Genomic DNA, 20,248 nt, shown 5'->3' with positions numbered 1-20,248 from the left:
AACCAATGCCAAATCTACATGTGGGTAGCTGCTTCCAAGGCTGTCAGTGAGCTAACATGCTTGCCTTCTGTCGCAGAGGTTTTCAGTATTGCAGATACATCAATTGAGATATTACAACTTGCTCCAAACTCTGTGAATATTAAAGCAGAGGATTTAAATGAAGCTGCATTTCATGTCCATGTGAAATTCAGCCCTTGTTAACAAAGCCTGTGATCATGCCCTCCTTACTCAGGCACAACTCCCCAGGAAGTCTGTAAGGAGTCAGGAATGCAGGATTGGGCCCCAAACCAGAATGAGGGCCTCCTTCTCTTGAATTCGAATCTTGTCTTTGACCTCAGTAGGAGCAGGATTTTGCCTTTTATTTGTGCTTTCCTCACAATGTTAACAAAAGAATTTGCCCTTCAGTTAGGATAGGTGCTATTTCCTTTCTAAATAAAGAGCAAACTACATAGGATTACTTTTATGTCACAGTAAACGGAAGCAATAAGATTACTAAATCTGAGGATTCCTGTTAATTGCCAGGTCCTGGACAATGTTTCAAGGTGATGTAATGGACTTTTTATTCCACTCTGGCACTAGAAGCTGTGAATGATTCCTCCTCAGATGCAGAAAACCAACTTCCCCCCAGACCGCATCAAAATGCTAAATGAGCTATTTTACATGTTAAGATGATTTTCTTTTCCTACAGTGACAGTTTATGGATCTGCTTAGCTCAGGATTCATCAGGTACACATCAAGGAAAAGCTGTGTCATTTTACATCACAGATGCAAAAGATGTAGGGGGATAATCTGTCTATTTCCTCCCCCAAAAGTAGGAGCATTCAAGATGAGATTCTTCCCTTGGGAATCCGTTTTCCACGCAATTGCCCATGCATGTTGGCTTTCTTAATTCATCCCAGGATTATGCACACCTTGTCAGTTTCCACTGAGCTCTCTTGCTCTTGGTACATACATGGCGTAACTCCCATTCATGATAAAAGGAGTTTTAGGTGTACCTGTCCAGAGAAAAATATAATCCTATTACATGGAATAATAGAAATGCTTAAAGGCAAAATCCTGCTCCTTATCAGAGGGAACTGCTTAAATTAAGCAGGGAGAGGAGTGGGGTCTGCCTTGTACTTGGCTTAAGACCCATCTGGTGGTTTGACTGCTGCACAGGATAGTTCTGGGGGAGCTATTTGGGGATAAAGGATTACTGACTGAGAACCCCTTTTCAGTCCCTCAACAACCCTTCAAAAAGAATGAGGAGTCCTTGTGGCACATTATAGACTAACAAATTTATTTGAGCATAAGCTTTCGTGGGCTAAAACCCACTTCCTCGGATGCATGCAGTGGAAAATATAGTAGGAAGATAGATATATACACAGAGAACATGAAAAAATGGGTGTTGCCATACACACTATAAGGAGAGTGATGAGAGTGATCAGTTAAGGTGAGCTATTATCAGCAGGAGAAAAAAAACCCTTTTGTAGTGATAATCAGGATGGCCCATTTCCAACAGTTGCAAGAAGGTGTGAGTAACGATAGGAGGGAAAAATAAGCAAAAAGAAAAATCCCCCAAACAAAAAAACCCTCAAACACTGATTCCAGCTTGTGCATATGGCTGATCCTTGCATTTAGCAATCTGGGAGCTTGGCCGCTTCCTAGCTTGTAGACAATTCCCCCTTGAAAATGAGGTGCATCAGTTGGTGCCAACAGTAGCCAGTTTCTTCTTATAGAGTTCCCTAGTACGATTATGGAAGGATCCTGTCCTGCTGCCTGCATGAGGCAGAAGTTCCCTATACTTCCTTCTGTCTTAGTGCACCTTTGCAGCACAGGGCGGGGTTTTGCTCTAATTTAGTCTCCACCAGTTGTTAGACCAAAGGGAATTGTTTGGCAACATGTGGTTACAATCCACTTTCAGCTGAATCAGAAATTCATATGCAAAAATCTTGCTCTTAATGGTATCTTGCAGATTGGTGACGTTCCCCTGAGGGGGAGGTTTCCATAAGCCTCCAGATAGATTTCAGTGATCTCTTCATTTAGCATTTCTGTTGGAGGCAGCTCCACAGATACATGCAGAGTGGTGTAAAACATACATAAAAGATAGTGAGAGAACACACCAGGATGGAAATTGATTATGCAGGATGTTTCACTAACATCAGTTATACACGTTTCATTGCTGGGCTTTGTGTATAGGTTGTGATTATAATATTCACAGTAAGAATATGAGGAAAAGAGACAGATTATTTTGCTTTAGAGCCTCATAGAAGTGATTTCATGGTGAAGGTTTAGATGGCACTTCAGTTTCAATTTCCCATTTTCTGCCATGTATGGCTTTCAAAAAAAAAATCTGTAGATTGAAACTTTTCATGTATGGTCTTCATTTAGAAAAAAGAATTAAAGTGATATTTGAAAAAAATCCATTCGTCCATTTTTAAGTTATCTGATCTTGAAAATAAAAATGTTTGGAAATTGTTCATTACTATTTAATGCTCGTGTAATTTGAAAAAACAGTTCTGCAGTAAAACCATCTTGGATGAGGAACTGGAGATGGGTCAAAATAGGAACCTTGGGTCAGAACCCCTTTTATTCAACTGCATTCAGATCCCAGATCTGAAACACCTCTCCACCCCCACCCAAATTGTAGCCCGAAATGGACAGGTTCTGCTTTCTGGTTTGGATGCAGCTGATGTTTCAATATTCCTCCCATTCAAAAAGAGAGAAATCTCCCCATTTGGGACCAAAGTCCCATGAGTTGAGATTTCAAGATTTTGATGCTATTCACTCCAAATCCAAACTTGAACTGCTCTCCTGCTTGAATTCTAGTCTAAACTTATACTGGAGCCATCCACATACCATACCTTCAGCCCATTTTTATTTTGGAAAAAAAGAAAATCATATTTAGCATATTGCCTTCCTTATTGATTTATGGCTAGTGCAATACATAGTGAACTAGATCCTCAGTAGTTTGATATATTGCCTTTGACATCAATAAAGTTATACCAATTTACTCCAGCCGAAGATTTGTCCCCACATGTTCACAGGCGTATATATTATCTATTTCATGCATGTGTTTTAAGTGCCTTGTTGAACTGGGTGATATAAAGCAAATACTCACCAGCAACTACACACCACACAACAAAAACACCAACCCAAACACCAGGACCAAACCCTGCTACAAACCCCGGTACCAGCTCTGTCCACATATCTATTCAAGGGACACCATCATAGGACCTAACCACATCAGCCACACCATCCGCGGCTCGTTCATCTGCACATCTACCAATGTGATATATGCCATCATGTGCCAGCAATGCCCCTCTGCGATGTACATTGGCCAAACCAGACAGTCTCTATGCAAAAGAATAAATGGACATAAATCTGAATCATAACATTCAAAAACCAGTCAGAGAACACTTCAGTCTCTCTGGTCACTCAATAACAGACCTCAAAGTGGCAATTCTTCAACAAAAAAACTTCAAAAACATACTCTGAGGTGAAGCTGCAGAACTGGAATTAATTTGCAAACTGGATACCATCAGATTAGGCCTGAATAAAGACTGGGAGTGGTTGGGTCATTACAAAACCTAAACTTAATTTCCCCAATAGTAAGTTCTCCCTACTGTTGTTCACACCTTCTTGTCAACTGTCTGTAAGGGCCACTCTCTTAACACTTCAAAAGTTATTTCTCCTCCCTTGGTATGCTGCTGTTAATTGATTTATCTCATTAGACTGACCTAACACTTGGTAAAGCAACCCACATCCTTTCATGTATTTATACTTGCTCCTGTATCTTTTACTTCATACATCTGATGAAGTGAGTTCTAGCCCACGAAAGCTTATGCCCAAATAAATTTGTCAGTCTCTAAGGTGCCACAAGGACTCCTCTTTTTTTTTTTTTTTTTTTTTTTATAACCATGAGTGATTATCACTGTCATTATTTTTAGGGCCCAGTTGTACTAGGCATTGTACAAACACACAGTAAGAGAGAGAGTTTCTGCCTTGCAAAGCTTACAGTCTAGCTGAAGGCAGGATGCAACTGGTGGGTGAAACAATCAATCAGAAAGGAATGAGGCAGGGAGGATGTAGGTCACGCTGATTGACAAGGCAGTGCTTGCCACTGCTTTCCGGGTAGGTCAGGAAACCTCTCGGTATCATATATCAGACTTACAATATATACCCTCGAAGGGTATTGAACGTCTGCTCAGGGTAAACACTGCTCAACACCCTTTTTGTGAATTCATGAGCAGTAGCTGCAGAGCTGTGACATGACCTAAGGAGAATAGTAGCCTGGCAAAGGCTAGTCAGTGTTCAAAGTAATTTCTTCTTATCTTTTGTACATCTTGCTGTTGGTGAAAGGTCTCACGTAGGACTACTACTGACAGAAAAAGCAGATGGGTTTACAGCTCAACAGATGCCCCTATTACCTTTTGACATAGAGGTCCCCAGTTCAATATCTTGCTGTAATGAATTTCTTACAAAGAAAGATAATCCTTTGTTTGATGTTTACTCACTTGGTTACCTGGATGTATTCTGGATGATCTGCACCGGGCTTTGCAGTTTTTTTGTTTAATCTTGTTCAAATGTGCTTATTCATGAATTGCTTTCCTTATCATGATGGGTGAGCTGGCACTTTCATTCAGATGCCGTATTTTTATAGTGAATTGCTTGTGGAAGGTGCTGGGCTGACAGTCTTACAGATTAATGTTCACAGAAATGGTGCGGAATGGGCAGGTGCTATGCAAACTTCCATGGACCACAGTGCCTCAACCCTGACCTAGAAGATCACTCCACCTATGTGCAAGAGGTGCCCTTTTAATCCATGTCACTTTATTACTTAACAAACCAAACTAAACGTGTTTTTTCAGAGGTGGGCCTCGATGAAAACCCCACATCCAAATACCCTAGAATTATCTGGATCCAAACTATGTGGCTTGCCTTTTCCTACATAAAATGCCAAACCACATCCCCAGCTCACAACAACCCTTGCACCTTGGGCCCCGTGTTTAGCTTTTCTAAACTTCCTAAATTTGCTTCCTCTCTGACCACTTGGGTGGCACATTTTAGAGCAAAGCAAATTACTATACTGAAGCGGGTGAATAGTGGAAGCACTGACTCCAGCTGAATTACATTTCTATAAATGATACTGTGTTAAGAAAGTAAGTAGGCTACAGTATGATTAAGCTGATCTGTGAATCATGAGCACTAAAGTAGTCCAAAGTGAAGAGCTCGTTTCCTGTATAGATCTTCTGTAGATAAGATTTATAAAAACATACATTTAAAAAATATCGAACATAGAAATACACACACATACCAACACACTGATGGAATTGACCATTTGACATAGCCATATTAATTATATAGGGATAGATCATGATACCCTTTGTTATAAAGATCTATATCTTACTCCATACATAGTCCCAAGTAGTCAGTGGGACTACTTGGCTGAGAGTAAGGTCTCAGTTCTGCAATGGGTCTCGCCCTTTGGCCTTGATCCAGCAAAGTGCTATGTGCTTAATTTTGAGCAAATGAGTAGTCCCATGAGACTACTCATATTCTTAAAGGTAAACACATGGTTAAGTGCTTTGTTGGATTAGGGCCTGAGTGCTCAGCACATTGCAGGGTCAAGCCCTAAAGTACTGCTAAATATGAGTAAGGTTATCACATTCTATCTCACAACTCTTTGAATGATTCCACAAAAATGTATAGAGATATAGGCCATGTCTACACTGCAAAGTTATGTTGACCTAAGTTACGTCGGCATACAACTACCGCAGTTAGTACATTGCTTGTGTGCATGCATGCTTGGCTTCTTGTGTCTGCGAGGCATGCCCCCACCAGGAGGGCTTCTGTCGATGCAGAAAGTGCACATTGTAGGTATCCCACCATCCAGTGCAGGGTCTTTTGGGGAAGTTTTTGCAAGCCCTGATGGGGCCAAAACAAGTCATGCAGGGGTGACTGGGAGCATGGGGTCAACTTCCCATAATGCTGTGCTCTCCATCCCATAATTTCATCTGTATCCTATAATATTTTGCACCTTCTTTTCAAAACCCACACAAACTAGCATGTCCCTCCTCGCTGTCCGCCATCTCCGACAGAAGCATGGATCCTGCACAGCTTTGCACTGCTGTCATGAGTGTTGGGAGCATGGGTCACCTGATCCTGCAGTATTTGCAGAGCCACAAGACGAGCTGCGAAGAGCACGACGATTCCTTGGAGGCTAGATTGCTGTGACATGGAAAAAAACAATTCAAGGTTGTTGGTGGCATTCACGGAGCAGCTGGACATGGTTGAGCGCCGGTTCTGGGCCCGAGAAACAAGCACTGACTGGTGGGATCGCAACGTAATGCAGGTGTAGGTTGATGAGTAGTAGCTGCAGAACTTTCAGATGCACAAGGTCACATTGCTATATCTGTGTGCCGAACTCGCCCCGGCCCTCCGGCACAGGGACACCAAAACGAGAGCTACACTGACAGTTGAGAAGCGAGTGGCAATTGCACTGTGGAAATTTGCAACTCCAGATTGCTCCCAGTCAGTTGGGAATCAATTTGGAGTGAGAGGCCATTGTCAGACAAATGTTCAGGACCATTCATTGCTCCGTGCTACGCAGGACTGTGACCGGGCAACATGCAGAACATGGTAGGTGGCTTTGCAGCAGCTTCGGTGGGGAAATAGAATGGCCCGCATGTCCCTATTTTGGCCCCAGCGCACCTTGCCACAGAGTACATCAACAGAAAGGGCTATTTTTGGTTATGCAAGCGCTGGTGAATCACCGGGAACACTTCAACAGCAAAGTGGGCTGGTCAGAGAGGGTGCATGACAGGTGCATCTTTAAGGATACAGGACTGTTCACAAAGCTGCAAGCAGGGACTTTCTTTCCCGACTGGTGAATTACCATTGGGAACGTTGAAATGCCAATACTGATCCTGGGAGACCCAGCCTGTGCCTTACTCCCATGGCTCATGAAGCCGTAAGCAGGCCATCTTGACAGCTGGGTCCCCCTGATCACCTGTCTCCCATATGCTGCCTCCTCATCCTCATCCATCTCCTACTCCTCACTGTTCACTGCAGGGGCTTGTGACCCGGGCTCCTCAAAAGTATCCACGGAGCTACTGGGGGTAGTGCTGGGGTCTCCACTGAGGATGGCTTGCAGCTCTTTGTAAAAGCGGCATGTCGGTGGCTCAGCACAAACTAACCAAGTAGTGTACACCAGGCCAAAGGGTGAAATCAGGATGCTGTTGAAATCAATAGCAAACTTCCCATTGATTTTAATGGAGCCAGGATTTCACCCATTATTCTTGGACTGTGAGGTGTAAAAACAGCCAAATTAAATATCACATCTTTGGTAAAACTGGAAAGATTACAACAGCCTTGCTGCTGCTTTCTGTTAGTTTGGCAGGATTTTTGCTTTCTATTTTTTCCCCATTTTTAAAGTAGTTAAGACTGTTTTGATGACGACTCCTTGATAAGGAGCAGCACTGATGAACCACTAGCTTCATTTAACCAACATTAAACTCATGTATGATGCTGGCAAAATGAGTAGTTTAAGACAACCCACTGGCATTCTTCCCCCTTTGTCTCCTTCAATACAGTAAATGCAAAAGAGCTGAGATTAGAAAACTTGTTTGATAAAACTCCAGCAATTATCGTTAGGGTTTTCATTCCTTAATGCTCCCTTCTGTTGCCTATGTAAATTAGCATGTTTTGCATTTTGCTCTTTACTGGAAGGCTAATCTTTGATAGTTTCAACACAGACTTTCTTTTTTGCATTATGCTGTTTGTCTTCTATAACCGCAATCTTTTAAAATACTCAACTGGCAATTGCTATTTTAGTTGCTTATTTGAACCAGGCAAATTGCAGAATAAAAGGTTTGTAAATTATATGCTTTATATTAGTGCTGTCCTCAAAAGACTGAAATTTGCTTTGGGAAAAAGCAAAGGGCCAAGTAATCACATTTTCTTTTTTTAAAAGCACTGCCAGGAAGTTAATTTCAGAGAGCCTTTTATTATTATTTTATTATTAAATTTCTCAGCCTTCCTTTCAAACACTTTATTAGGAACATGGCTCATTTATTTGGTGGGGATGGAGGTGGAAAGCAAGCTCATTAATTCATATTGTGGTCTAAGTGTAATGTTAATATTGGCAATGATTTCATTTTTCTAATAGGCTGTCATTGTAAAAGGTTGATTTTTGGTGGGGAACCTTGAAGAAGGGGAGGTTTTGTCTCTCCACTTCGCAGTGTAGTACTCCTGGGAGGAGTACCTGTATTTCAAATTCTTTGCTGCACTCCAGACCCAAGGTTCATACAAGTCTGCATGGCTACACAGGAGGATAGGTGTAGGGACTTTACTCCCCATTGTGTCCCTGCATGGTTGCGCAATACGAAGATTAGAGAAGTGCTCCATGAAAGAGTGATGTCTGTATATTTGTAAATAGTTAATAGCTAAAGTTCCAGGAGAGAGCTCTGAACAGGTGAAATTTTGCCCTTAAAGAGAGGCCATTGGATTGTAGGTTGCAAAATAAATCAATCCTTGTAAGATATCGTAGGGAGTTTGATAACTGCGACTACAGTTATAAAAAGAAGGTGGGACCAGTGCTTCTCTATTACTGTCTGCTGTAGAAATGTGTAACACATGGCTTCGGGGTGCAATTCAAGGTGTTGACTCTGGTCTGTGAAGCCCTTTGTGGTTTTGGTCTTGGCTAGATGAGAGCCTGATTCTCTACCAAACTACCAGTGTGCCTGTTAAGATCATTGTTCTCAACAATACCTAGATTTGAATATCTGGGAGAGTTGCTTAGATACCGGAAATTCTGACATTTAAAAAACCCCCAAAACTTCAGTTCAGAATGAAAAGCTGAAATTAAAAATTTCCCACAAAATGAAAGTTCTGAAATATATTGATTCAGGACCATTGAAATGTTGTGTTTAGCTAGTATTGAAATATTTAGTTAAAATTAAACATCATATGTTAAAATATATTAAAATTAATATTTTAATATAAAAGTCCAATTGAAATGAACAAGAATGATACTAACAAAACTTTTTGACTTTTTCTTGTTGAAAAATTCTGTTGAAATTGACACGTTCCCACAACATGTTTTGTTTTTCAATGGAACGGCATTTTTTAATGACAAACTGTTTCACTGAAATTTTTTTGACCAGCTCTAATATTTAGGGACTTCAGACAAGGCACTCACTGTGTAGGGCCCGTGATAGGGAGGCTATTTGTCCAGTTACAAACCGGAGAGTCCTTTTCTTGGGTGGTTTGTCCCCCACGGTAGGAGACAACACCAGATGTATCAGACAGGGGATGCCATCAGGAAGAGCATGCCGCTCTGCCCGCACCGGTAAGCCCTCACACACGTAGACGACTCGTGCCTCCCCATACTGGTAGAGGGGGAGGGCGGGACAATCTAAAGGGGAGGACAAGGGACTGCCCAACTTGTCTCTTCTGTCCAGAGACTTCTCCTCCCCTCTCCCCGCATCCAGCCTGGGGCCGCTGCACTCTCTCCGTTCCACATTACCTATGTGGGGGTGGGGTGTTTTGTTCTCCCCCCCCTTCCCACCCACCGGGGCACATTCGGCTGCTTGCCCTGGCAGCCAGGCCCAGGCGGGAAGCAGGACGGAGCCACTTCTTCCATGGCTGAAGCTGGCTGCTCCGGGTGGCTGCTCGGTGCAGCACAGCAGTTTCTCCTTCGAACAGAACACCCCTCTGCGCTCAGCATCTTGGTTCGACCTCTCGGCTCAGAAGTATCCCTCTAGGCTACGGGAGAGGAAAAGTGGGGCAGACAGCCCAAGTTATGAATGAATATGCGATATTATTTAAAATGAAAAAATAATGGGGCAATCAGCTGAGAGGAGGCTGCTGGGCTAAAGCACAGCCATGCAGCAACTCCTTCCTACTGTCCTCTGCCCGAGAAAGCTAGCATGGGGCACACCAGGGCTGGTTATGGTCACCACTCAGCAGTCACCCATACACCATGGTGTATGTTGTACATGCTGCTCCCCCACTGGTATAAAATGAGGAATAACTACCTGAAAAGTGGAAGGTAAAAGGTGGTAAAAGAAAAATACTTGCCAGTACTGTCCAAAAAATACTAATAAAAAACAAGTCAACTAGAGTTTGGCCTCAGGAGCAACAGAATAAGGACATTGGGCCTTGGTCCAATAATAACACATACTGTGTTTTTCATATTCTAAATACTGTACAAGTAAAACTGCTCACCAGTTTACCATTCTCACTGTATAGATGGGGACACTGAGGCAGAGAGCTGACATGTCTTGCCCATGTCTACATAGCAAATCACTGGCTGAGCCAAGATTAAAACTCATGTCTCCTACTCTCAAATTTGTTCTACTGGACAATTCAGCTACTGTTGTTACTTAAGAGGGAATCAAACCAGCATTATATTGATAGGGCAAATAAACTGTTGATGTTTTCACATACACTACAAAAAGAAAACAAAACCTAAAAGAATGTTTCTAGGAAATGGTCTACCTTCATTCTCTCGCCAAAATCAGACAGTTAAAAAGAAATAAAGTTGAAGATGGGATGCTGAAATAGAGCAAATTTTGTTTGTTCAAGCACCTGATTTCCTATGTGACTGTCTCGTAACTCATTAGGGTCCATCATTGAGCCCCACTCTCTAGTTACTTGAGCACTGGGCCTTTATTCTTAAATCTCCCCCGACAACTGTAAAGGTTTGCAGGATTGGGTCCCTAAACTGTATTTAAGAAAGAAGTTTAAAATTACAGCAACAATATAACTCTGCAAAGTAATTACATTGAATATGGCTAAAGTCATTTTTTTAAACTGCAATGTAGTCAGTGGACCACACAATTTCAAAATGTGCCAGTTTGCCATGTTCAACGCACCAATGTGGTGACAATGGCACATGTTTTGTTTTGGCATGTGGAAACTATAAAATGTCATGGCATCTGCTGATATATTGGAGAGTCAGGTACATTCCTGACTGATTTTCGAGCTCAGAGTTTATGCAAAGTTCCAGTACGCTGAACATTATAGGGGCAGTATCACTTCTGATTAATGTGCATTATCTTTTTGCTACCATCCTCTTGAATGCATTGAAGCTGATACAATATACTGATGCTCATGCTGATACTTAGCACTTTACATGTTCAAAGCCCCGTACACACATTAACTAATGAATTAACATAAGCCTTCATTTCCATAAAATGGTGTAGTATAATAAGGCATTGTGGAGATTCATTCACCTCCATGGGCTCAGGCCATTGCAGTCTGTGCAACAGTAGTCATTCACTCTCAGTTCTCCACCGCCCATCCCTGGAGCTTCCACCAAAGGTGAGGGCAGCTTTAACTTTGGCCGGGGCTCCACAGAGTCCATGTCACAATTAGGCTGGTTCTGCTCACTTTTTAGGTTGCAGCAGCTTCTTCTCGGCCTCCTCTGGTGGAGCACGAGTTTAGTTGTGCCAATGCAAATCCCTTTCCTCTGAATGGACTTTCTCCTATTGGTGGCTAGAACCTGGAGTTCCAGAAATGAATGGGCACATGTATTTTTAAAGTGCCTGTGTGCTCTAGTGTTCTAGGGAGCATTAAAACACTGTCAATTGCAATTGTTCCATTCATAAAAGGCAAAGGCTATGCCATGTTTTGCCCTTTGCTTGCGGTGTCTTGGGCAGATGTTTCCTTTGGCATAGTGATTTAGAATAGTGGGTTTCAAAAATTCAAACTTAAAATAATATATACATTCCTAAAAGTTAGAAGGTCCAGGAGGAAATGAATCTTAAATTAGTGGACTAGAAATAGGTCAGGTAAAGTAATGCAGGGATCAGTTCAGCTGTGGGTTACATCAAACCTCAGAACCTACGGAGCAGGTTTCCCAGTTGTGGAAAGTCTACCCAGAGAGAATTGTGGTGGTACAAGATACCCACAGGATCCCAGCCCAGCCCTGAAAAGGCATGACCCTGGGGAGATGCATTGACTGATTCAGTGCATTCTCCCAACAGCCTCCACTGCCTCCCATGGACATCCGTTACTACTTAAAGCTACCTTCCCCAGACAGAACCCCCCAGTGAAGGGTGGTTGTACAGATAAAACCTGTTCTCCCTCAGTGGTGAATTTCTCCTGCAGCACAGTAGCCCCTACTGGTGTAGAGCCAGAAAACTGGCCATTGCCTGTGCCATTGTGAGGGTTTATTGAGTCCATAACAAGGCTGCACTGCTTTACTTACAACTCCCTCTTTTCTCATATGGCATTATCAGCTTCTCAGAGCATGCAAGGTAAATCAGTGTCTTTCCTATCACACACTTCCCAGGGCACACAATTAGGCTAAAATGTGGGGAATTGTGCAGAAGGGTCTTAGGCTTCCATCCTGCAGGTTGCAGAGGGGAGAGGCACACCTCCCATCTAATCCGGGGGGTGGGGGAAGGGTGCTGAGCATTTGCAGCTCTGATTTGTAGACGCCTCTCAGGACCAGGATTGCCGTTGAATTAAACCCTGCTTCACAGTATGGTAGTGATGCCATTGTCCAGGACAATTGTAAACCTGCTACAAGCAAAAGTACAGTCAGATCAGTAGTGCTCCACTGCTCATCTTCCTGGAATGTAAGTAGCACAACACCAAGCTAAGTAGCTTCTAGTGAGTCTCCAGTTTCACTCTCTCTGCAGGATTGAGCCCTTGACAGGTAGATTGTAGGGACCAATCTGAGGCTGAGCCATTTGTCTTAGAACATCAAATGGAGTTCTGTAAGGTTGTAAGTCTTATGGTGCTGTGTTGTACTCCCTTCCAAAATTATTTAAATTGTATTCATGAACATGAACATTGAGTTTGCATTTGTAAATCTGCTGTAGATTTATGTTTAGAAGTCACGCTTGTAATGCAAACTGAATGAAATTGAATTTTGTGCAAAACCGTGATTAAAAATATGGCAGGAACAAAAGATAAGGCTTCCTAGGAGTGGAGAGATTAGTCTGAGAGTCACTTCTGGTGTTTGCATTTTATAAGTCATGATTTGAAGCTCTCAGTTGTGGTAGACATCTCTGTTTTTTGTAGTTAATTTTGAAACTGTGTTATATAGTTTGTGAAAATGAATGGGATATGGCAATGGAGAAGAGGATGGGGTGAAATGAAAAGATGAGTAAACATGTATTCATGTATGCCAAAAGGTTATTCTGTGTTTGCCAGGTAGCAATAAATGTACTAGGAGCAACAAAGAAAATGCCAATGTAGAAGAACATGGAAATAGCAGAAGAAATAATTCAAAGGTAGTGAATGTCATATGAAACTTCAAGCATAAAAGAAGAAAAGAAATATTAGAGTGATGTTTCAAATATTTTTTTTGAAGAGGGAAGGGAGAAATGGAGAATGAATAGATGGAAGAAGAGGTTGCAAAAGAACATTTTCATATATATAAAAAACAAAAGAGGAGGGTAGGAAATAAGAGATGGCATGCATAATGGTTTGACAGAAGAGGTATATGCTGCTAAAAGAGAAACAGAAGCTGACTGTTCACAAAAGAGGATGTCTGACAGATTTGAGAAATAGACTTAATTTTGCATTGGGAGGGGCCAAGCACAACCTGTGACTAAAGTGTATCAAAAGTGTGTCTACACAGCATGCTTGCTTCGGTATGAGTACGTCGCTCAGGGATGTGAAAAATTCACACCCGTGAGTGACGTCGTTATACCGACCTTAACCTCCCCATGTAGACAGCGCCATGTCAGTGGGAGAGCTTCTGCCTCTCACAAGGTGGTGGTGTTAGCCGATGGGAGAGCTCTCTTCTTTTGGCTTAGAGCATCTCCACCAGTCATGCTACAGCAGCATAGCTGAATTGGTGCAGCTGTGCTGATGTAAATTTGTAGCGTAGACCTGCTTCTGGATATTTTCAATTAAAATATCTGGACCAAATTCATTGTTGGTGTATCTGAGGAATTTACTGGAGTTGTACACTGGATGAATTTATCCCTCTATTCCCCCCCCTGTCTGTTCAGTGAATCTCGATATTCTTGCACTTTTCACTCTGGGAGTGTTGGGGTGCCTGCTGATTGATCTACAGTGCCAAAGATAATACTGGCAAATCTGACTTTTTAGAAAAGGTGCACGCTCTGAGTCTTTGCCAGCCAGACTAAATCATGAATTGCTGAAACTACGCATTGGGATGAGTGACTTACTCCAACCCACATTATCAATCAGCAAGACAAAGCTTGCGAAATATTGAGCAACCTGATATAATTAGAAAATTGAAATGCAGAAAAATGAAGAGGCAGCCAGAGCTCAGACTCTGAACAAGTTTATGGAGAAACTCTATTAATTATCCAAGAACATGATGAAAAACAGGGTAAGGAGTACTTGTGGCACCTTAGAGACTAACAAATTTATTTGAGCATAAGCTTTCGTGAGCTACAGCTCACTTCATCGGATGCATTCAGTGGAAAATACAGCGGGGAGATTTATATACACAGAGAACATGAAACAATGGGTATTACCATACACACTGTAAGGAGAGTGATCAGGTAAGGTGAGCTATTACCATCAGGAGAGTGGGCGGGGCGGGGGGAACGACCTTTTGTAGTGATAATCAAGGTGGGCCATTTCCAGCAGTTGACAAGAAAGTCTGAGGAACAGTGGGGGGGTGGGGGCAGAATAAACAAGGGGTAATAGTTTTCTTTGTGTAATGACCCATCCACTCCCAGTCTCTCAGTCATTACACAAAGTAAAACTATTTCCCCTTGTTTATTCCGCCCCCCACCCCCCACTGTTCCTCAGACATTCTTGTCAACTGCTGGAAATGGCCCACCTTGATTAACACTACAAAAGTTTCTCACCGCCCCCCCACCCCGCTCTCCTGCTGGTAATAGCTCACCTTAAGTGATCACTGTCCTTACAGTGTGAATGGTAACACCCATTGTTTCATGTTTTCTGTGTATATAAAATCCCCCTACTGTATTTTCCACTGAATGCATCCGATGAAGTGAGCTGTAGCTCACGAAAGCTTATGCTCAAATAAATTGGTGAGTCTCTAAGGTGCCACAAGTACTCCTTTTCTTTTTGCGAATACAGACTAATACAGCTGCTACTCTAAAAACAGGGTAGTAGACCTAGAAGTAAAAAAAAAAAAAAAGGGGGGGGGGAGTATTTGCCACATAGCTATCACAAATATTTCCTTCTTTAATTGTAGGAGTAATCCCAGCAGTTTCTTATTTGTTTGGCAATGCTAACTTTTAATGTTGATTAAGCTATTAGATGTTTGGAGAACAGGAAATCAGGAAAATCAGACATGGAGCTGTTGCAGGGAGACTGAGATCAGGTGAAAACAATGAGATCAGAGATGTTGCTGCTTTCATGTAAGTGCTTTCATCCTGACACTGATGGCATTTTTCAGTGAAGGAGAACACTGTGAATAGGGAGAAGGGATGCCAGATTTCATATAGCAGATCAGATGAGGCAATCATTGAAGTAGAGTATCAAAATTAGTATTGTAATGTAAATATCGCAAGAAAACTGAGAGCTGTGCAGATGAAGTCAGACATTAGGGTATGAAAGTTAAAAAAATATTTCTAGTGTTAATAGGAGTTTTTAAATGTTGTGGGAAACAAACCTTCACTGTGTTTACTGTACTGTTAGCATTAATATTTGTTATTCTTACTTATTTGTTTGTATAGATCCCGGTTAAATAAGATACTTAATCACAGACCTGACCTTAAGGCAATGGAAGCTTGATCCAATGCCCAATTAAAAGTGGATTATTCATGTCAGTAGGCTTTGGATCAGGCTCTGAATGAGGATTCCCACTGAATTCACAGTTTACTACCATACTTAAAGTTAGGCCTGTGCGTGATTACCTTCCTGAATGGGAGCCATAGTGCTTAAAGAATGCTAAGTGGTTTACAGGGAAGAATGAAGACAATGTTCCTGCCAGGAAGAGTTTACAATCTAAGGTCCTGATTTTGCAACTGATAGTCCATAGATGGAGGTCAAGGTGCAGGGATCCCTTCCTTCATTTGTCCAGCTACATCTTCTTGGAGCTTCTTTATACTACAGGACCATAGGACTGTTTAGCCTTAACTTTTTTTTTTTTTTTTTTTTTAGGTACTGCTCCTAGTTATTGCCTAAGAGATTCTTCCATTAAATGTACAGATTATAGTGCTCCACACAGGCTTAAAGAAGGGGTAGTTTTTAATCAGAGATTTTCAGTAGAGGCCCAAATCTACAGAACCTTAGTCAGTACAACCATTGAAGTCAATGGGAGTTTTGCATGAGATTTTCAGGGTCATGTGCTCACATAGAGAAAGCATCTCTTTAAATAGGCAATGCAGTGCAAGTAGAAGTGCATCCTTTTCTTTTCATATTGTTAGGCAGTGACGGTGTTAACTTCATTAACTCGTGTGTGTGGGAAGCCGGAAGCCAACCTCTGTGAGGTTAACAACTGAAGATGTCAGCTTTCAGTGTCTGTTAAAAACTTCAGGAGACATCCTGATTTTTGTGGGTGACAAATGAGCTCTAGCATACTGACTGCAAGTGCCGGTTGAAAAGGGGACCTGACAGTGTCCAGTCAGATCTATTGAGCAGACACCAAAAGTCTGGTTACTGCGTGCCAGGGAGGCGCTGGGCCATCACCCGCACCAGCCCCTACTCAGCCAGGGCTGCCTCCTTCCTGAGTCGGGCAGCTGCAGCTCCCAGCCCTGGCTCCGCAGGCAAGTCCCTCCCGACCTGGGGTCAAGAGGGGAGAGGGGAAGAGGCGTGAATGGGGGCGGGCTTTGGGGGCAGGGGTGGGGTGGAGATGGAGCCTGAGGGGGAAGAGGCAGGGCAGGGGGTTCTGGCACTCCTGCTGAAGTGTCGGGTTTTTAAATATTACAAAGTTGGCAACCGTAAGTGCCCTACATCTGACAACCCCATTCAGCTGAATACATCAGGTGCTCCTATGGTTGGCTGTGCAGCAAGTTAGTGCCTTCCTCAAAACCAGGTGAAAAGCCTGTGTTTTTTCTGAACCTAGTAAAAGTGTAACTTTTGCTCATTTCTTGGGACTGGAAATGCTTTTCCTCAGCTCTGTGTAAATCATTCTGTGTATTGTATTTCAGTTTGCTGGAAAGGGATTTATAACTTAAGAGTCAAAAGAGTCATTTAAATAATTCCTTGGGGGTATCAGGTTGCTGTAGTGAGCCACTTGAGGTGCAGTTTTGTAGTTGCCCCATATGAGGTGCCTCTGTTCCATGGATGGTGCATTTGCACCGCCAGAATCTGAAGGGGAAATCCTGATCCTGCCTCCACAGCCACAAAGGGATGCTTTCAGTCGGAAGATAGCAAACCATACTCATATATTTTGAAATCCCCACACCATTGATTTAATAGTATTGTTCAGCTTAGTTCCCAGGCCATAACAGCAGTCAAAACCTTTTTTTGGCATCCATGGAGATAATTTCATCATGACAGGTTTCAGAGTAACAGCCGTGTTAGTCTGTATTCGCAAAAAGAAAAGGAGTACTTGTGGCACCTTAGAGACTAACCAATTTATTTGAGCATAAGCTTTCGTGAGCTACAGCTTATGCTCAAATAAATTGGTTAGTCTCTAAGGTGCCACAAGTACTTAATTTCAGCATGGTATGTCATCATGAGAATAATGTATTACATGAAATAATCTCCTTACATCACTAGAGGCTTTGTGTATGTAATAAAGCCTATTTGGTTTATAGCCATCAATCTGGAGAGAACCTAGACCAAACTTTCGGCTCTTACTTTTGCCCCACAACTGACTAACAAAATTGACTTCTCTGAAGAACACAGATATGGAGCCTTTCCCAGTTTTATTTGGGCTGCACATCAGAGATTATTTCTGATTTTAAGCTGTAGTGAAATGTTATCTAATAAGAGTCAGGCTGAGTTGATCAGTGAAAGTTTTGCAGTAATCAGTTGTAAAGCCGACAGGGTTGAGTGATTTTCCTGCTTTTAAAGAATGTAGTGCTGATTTAATCTCCTTTATGGTAATATTTTCATTCAGTGTTTCCTCTCGAGCTTCACTGAAGCTTAGGTAATTTAAATCCAATAGGATATTGTTGGTTTTCCTGTGTAGTTTGTTCTAAGGTTAGTTTATCCAAAAAAGAGAAGCATGAACTTTGATGCTTTGCAGTGTTTCTGAAAACAATCAAGTATCTTCTTTTAAAAGTACCTTTTACATTAGTTTGTACCCTATCTTTGCAGTTGTTTATTCAGCTATTCGATATTCTACTACTTAGTATTCTCCCAGACCTTCTATCAGGCTCACGCTAGTTATCTTTCACAAAACAATCACTATAACTTGGCTTCTGAAACATTATTGCATCTTAAGGCTTTCTTAAGGCTAAGCAATTTTAACATTTTTGTATTAGGATTGTCAATGTTTTCTTTGTTTGGAGAACAGGTTGGACAAACACCTGTCAAAGATGGTCTACGTGTACTGCAGGGGTGGGCAAACTTTTTGGCCTGAGGACCACATTAGAGTGTGAAATTGTATGGAGGGCCGGGTAGGGAAGGCTGTGCCTCCCCAAACAGCCTGGCCCCCACACCCTATCCTCCCCCTCCCACTTCCCACCCCCTGACTGCCGCCCTGAGAACCCCTGAGCCATCCAACCCCCCCTGCTCCTTGTCCCCTGACCGCCCCCTCCTGGGACCCCACGCCGCAAACTGCCCCCTGAGGGCCCCAGCCCCATCCAACCCCCTCTGCTCCCTGTCCCCTGATTGCCCCCCCCCGACCCGTATCCACACCCCTGCCCCCTGACAGGTCCCCTGGGACTCCCACCCCTATCCAACCCCCCCCCCCCCCCCCGGTTCCCCATCCCCTGACCATTTCTCCCCCAAAAAACCTCTGCCCCATCCAACCGCCCCCTGCTCCCTGGCCCCTGACTGGCCCCCAGGACCCCCTGCCCTTTATCCAACACCCCCACTCCCCGCCCCCTTACCATGCTGCTCAGAGTGGCAGGAGCTCGCAGCCACACCGCTGCGCTGCCCGGCAGGAGCGGCGGGCCAGAGTGCGGGCGGCACAGTGAGCTGAGGCTGCAGGGGAGGGGGAACAGCGGTGGAGGGGCTGGGGTTTAGCCTCCCTGGCCAGGAGCTCAAGGCCAGACAGGACGGTCCCGTGGGCCATAGTTTGCCCACCTCTGGTGTACTGGGTCCTGCCTCAATGCAGGGGGCTGGAATTGATTACTTCTCAAGGTCCCTTCCAGCCCTACATTTCTAGGTGTCTGATTTTTACTTTTTCCTAAGGGGAGGAAGAGATTATGGCTCTATAGTGTGCAGCAGTAGGGTAGTACCCTTTAAATAGTTTGGGATCCCTCTCTAGCGGCACTCAGTGTGTTCTCTGTTTTAGCAACTGCCAGTATCCAACTGCACCTGCAGTGTGTATAGGTAGCAAGTCCTTGTGTGTCCTATATATTCAGTAAATATGGTTAATTGAATGCCACCATGTCTGTGTGGTTTCTTCATATTATGTTTGTTGTATAAAGAGAAAAATACATAGCTGTCTTCTCTCAGAATTACCTTCCATAATATGGAAGACAAGACACTGTCTTTGTTTTGACTAAAATATTCTTGTGCTTTATTTATAGTGATGCATTTAAAAGACAGAACACTGAGAACCGTTGATGCCCCGAATTGTTTGCTTCTCCCACAACTGACTCTGGGCTATTTTTCTACACAATCTGCAACCCTCTTTCTCAACTGGGCCCCAGTCCTGCAAGAACTTATGCATGTGCTTCACTTTACATGATGACAGAGACTGCTCTTACAGTGCATAACAGGAAGCATGTGCATATGACTTTGCAGGATCAGGGTTCTGCTTTGTAAGGCCTCTGCTCTTTCAAATTTCTGTTTGAGAGCCATTTCTACTACAGTGCCTGGAAGAAATGAGTCAACAAAGGCATTCATTTTTAATGAGAAAATATATATTTTTGCTTTTCTGTGCCATGCCCTAGCTTTTACCACACACACCCATAACTGTATTGGTCACTCTTGTTCTTCCTCTCCCAGGCCCCTGCTTAATGTTTTGGTACCCCTTCATTGCATCCTGTCTGAACTCAGTCTGTAGCTCTTGAGGCAAGGATCAAGTCTTGTTTGTACTGTGAAACCTTGAGCACACTTTTGGGTGCTGTAAAGTAATTCATTAGTATCTACCTCTCTAAAGTTAAAATTTCTTTATTAGAGAGGCTAGTACTAAATACACAGATGCCTGCTCCCTCCGTACAATACTCCTTGTGTTCTGAGGATAAAATCTGCTTGACCCAGTTTCTGGACACTTAAAAGTAAGCTGTTCTTG

General features: G+C 42.9%; 1 protein-coding gene across 2 annotated transcripts in view; it reads left to right on the top strand.

The window, feature by feature from the left end:
* Positions 1-20,248, top strand: part of SMYD3 (SET and MYND domain containing 3) — a 634,857-nt gene that overhangs the window by 326,687 nt on the left and 287,922 nt on the right. The window contains exon 1 of one of the 2 annotated variants that reach the window (XM_074947070.1): positions 16,527-16,658. The exons of the other annotated variant lie outside the window; for it this stretch is intronic. The gene's annotated coding sequence lies outside the window, so the exon portion shown is untranslated. Of the gene's footprint in view, positions 1-16,526; positions 16,659-20,248 lie in introns of those variants that run through there. 2 annotated transcript variants of the gene reach the window in all.

Source organism: Natator depressus, chromosome 3, assembly GCF_965152275.1.
Source record: "Natator depressus isolate rNatDep1 chromosome 3, rNatDep2.hap1, whole genome shotgun sequence".
Taxonomy (NCBI): Eukaryota; Metazoa; Chordata; order Testudines; family Cheloniidae; genus Natator; species Natator depressus.
Note: the sequence above shows the minus strand (reverse complement) of the source record. Positions and strands in the feature narration are given on the sequence as shown.